The sequence below is a fragment of the Oryx dammah genome, unplaced genomic scaffold (genome assembly GCF_014754425.2).
Source record: "Oryx dammah isolate SB20612 unplaced genomic scaffold, SCBI_Odam_1.1 HiC_scaffold_2, whole genome shotgun sequence".
Taxonomy (NCBI): domain Eukaryota; kingdom Metazoa; phylum Chordata; class Mammalia; order Artiodactyla; family Bovidae; genus Oryx; species Oryx dammah.
This window is the reverse complement of record NW_024070186.1, coordinates 42,155,219-42,158,272: the sequence shown is the minus strand read 5'-3', so window position 1 is coordinate 42,158,272 and position 3,054 is coordinate 42,155,219. Positions and strand designations below refer to the sequence as shown.

The window sequence follows — 3,054 nt, the reverse complement described above, 5'->3', positions numbered from 1 at the left end:
AAAATGAAACAAAGACAGTTTAAACATTAACAGTAAGGGGGGGAAGGTCAACAAGTGAACTAACTACTGTCTCTGGCTAATTTTAAGAAATAAATAAAACAGCAATTATTTTAAATCCATAAAATTGTATGTATTTCAGAATTGGAAGTTCATGTGAGAAGTGTGATAGTAATAATAAATTGTACCCCAAATATCATTGTTTAATAGTCCTTTATAGTTGAAATTGTCTCTGAGGTGGGTATTATAGGTAGATGGACAAAATATCTTTAATACTAATTAAGCTTCTGGTAACTCCTTTTAGGAAAACCTTGCATATAGGAATGCATATTAGAAAGTACATTGCAGAGATGAAGGTATTTTGAGAGCAGCATATATAATTGCACGCTTGAATATTATACTTAAACACAGAGAAATATAGATTGTGATTAGGAATATTAGGAATCGAGGCAAGGAAAAGTTACAGCTTCTGCATCGGGAGCCCTATTCCTGGCATATGAGTTCAATTTATCCTAGAAGAGGACAGCTTCGCCTATCTACTGCTTAAAATGGAACTTCAGGTGATGAAAATCATCTGAAAACTTTAACTGCAGACCTCCTTTGAGCTCTGTCTGACATTATGCCAACTTCAGCTGGCAAGTGTGTTGTGAGAACGTAATGAATCCCAGAAGCAGAAATAATCAGTCCCGTCAACCTCAGCCTTCTTTAAAGGATGGTTTATACAGTAATATGAGCAGCAAGAAATCTGTTCTTCTCCGCCAGCTGGTATAGTCACGCTGGGCTGATCTATTTAATAATCACCAGCTAAATATTTACAATAATGAGTGGCTTTTGTTTTAAAGCTCAGTCAAGATAATTAGAAATGAGGATAAGTTTATTTCTAGCAGTAACAAAATGAAATTCTTGACTTGGGAGAAAGATAACCGTATAAGGTCTAACATTTTTATTCAGATTCGTAATACATGGGAGCACCATCCTGATGGGTGTGAAATACTCAGTTCTCGGCCAAGGCTTACTAGAGAGGCAGGGATGGTTTTCATTTTTCATTTAATGCTGAAACTTCTAGCTGATCTCTCTCATATGTACTGAAAATTATAAAACCTGAACTAATTAATTAGCATGTAAAATCAGCTTGGTGGGATTATCATATAGTGTTTTAATCGGATTTCATGAGAATGTAATTTTGCCCTATTTAATTCAGTTTAAAAAAAAAGTAAAACTATCTAGAGACAATTTAGATTTTTGAAATGAGCTTTTACAGAAAAAAATCCTAAGAATAAAGAGATTGAGTTATTTCAAAATAACTTATCACACACAATCTAGGCAGAAATGTCTTTTAGGACAATTGCCAGGCACTGCAGAGATGGGGCCCAGTTTCCGGTTCTTCAACTACATTCTCTGCTCTCCCATTGGGGACTTCCAAAATGCAATTTCTGTTTCACTTTAGGCAGCATTTGAGGTCTTGTACTTTCTCTACCATGGTTCCCTTCACTACCCTGTCCTTTGGTGATCGTGTAAGTCACACTTTCTAAGTTTGTACCCTTTATGTGTGCAAATGTATGAAATGAAAGGAGAAAAGCCCACAGAAGTATGCAGCTTCAAGATGTATTGTTTTTACTCTCTCACTGGTCTCTGTGGAGGAACACAAGTTTTTTTTTTATTTATATGTACTCCCAATTGTAATCTTCTCCTTTATAATTAGTGCTTTGTATGTGTCTTATTTCATAATTTTTTTTCTTTTCCAAAGTAATAAAGCTATTATTTTATATTGCTATACAAACTATTTATTTATTTATATATTGTTTTGCCTTTTGAAAATTGTTTTGCCTTTCAAATTTTACCTGGAATTACTTTTTGTATCTGTTTTTATATTTTCTGTAAAGTAGAACTCAACATCCCAGTCAGAGAGAAGAGTCAGTGCAAAGACTTCTAGATTTCAGGAACTTGTCTGTAATGAGGAGGAAAAAGGAGCCCGGGAATGAGGCAAGAGGAGTGAGAAATGAGGTTGCAGAGACAGATGCAAGACTTAGCTGAATATTCAGCTTCACGTTATTAAATATTGCATGCATGCTCAGTTGCTAAGTCATGTCCAGCTCTTTGTGACCCCAAGGACTACAGCCTGCTAGGCTCAACTGCTCATCGAATTTTATTGGGTTGGCCCAAAAGTTTGTTTGGGTTTTTCTGCAATATCTTACAAACAATCCAAATGAACTTTTGGTCAACCCAATATTATATATAAGTTTTTAGATATAATATTTACATCTAAAAATAGATATAGAGAGCTTTCTAGCCTTAGATAATTATTTTTTAAAATTTTATTCTAAATGTATGGGAAGCTCTTGGAGAATTAGGAACAAGAGAGTAATAATATATATTTACATTTTAAAGAGTCACTGACTATTGTGAGAATAATTAAGAGATGGAAATGGAAGAGTTAGGGAGCTTCTGCACCTTATCACATACTAGATAATGGAGGCTTGGACTAGGTTCTTAATATTGAAGATGGGAAAACATGGACAGGCTTGAGATTTGTTTTGAAAGAAAAGCCAGCCAGATTCTCTGATGGATAAGATATAGGTACGAAATACGGTTCCAAGGTGATATTTTTGGAAATAGGAAAAGTATCAGTTAAAATTTCACTGGCTCAAGATTTCCCTGGTGGTCCAGTGGTTAAGATTCTGTGCTTCTAATGCAGAGGACCCAGGTTTGATCCCTGGTGGGGGAAATAATCAGCAAAAGAAAAAAAGAAAAATCACTGGCTCCAGGAAATTCTGGTCTAAGTAGTGAATGTTTCCAGAAGTAGTCTAACCCAGTAACTTTGCACTTAATGACAGTGAAAGTTGCTCAGTCGTGTCCGAATTTTGTGGCCCCATGGACTATACAGTCTATGGAATTCTCCAGGCCAAAATACTAGAGTGGGTAGCTGTTCCCTTCTCCAGGGGATCTATACAACCCAGGGATTGAACCCAGGCCTCTCACATTACAGGCAGATTCTTTACCGGCTGAGTCACCAGAGAAGCACTTATATTTGATAATGTCTTTCTAGTTGATATGTAG

The 3,054-nt window shown here is 35.8% G+C and overlaps 1 non-coding gene across 1 annotated transcript; it reads left to right on the top strand.

Moving 5' to 3' along the window:
- Nucleotides 1–2,649: 2,649 nt before the first annotated feature.
- Nucleotides 2,650–2,722, top strand: TRNAR-UCU. The gene has a single exon. It is a non-coding gene; the product is annotated as a tRNA-Arg (tRNA).
- The last annotated feature ends 332 nt before the right edge of the window (nucleotides 2,723–3,054 follow it).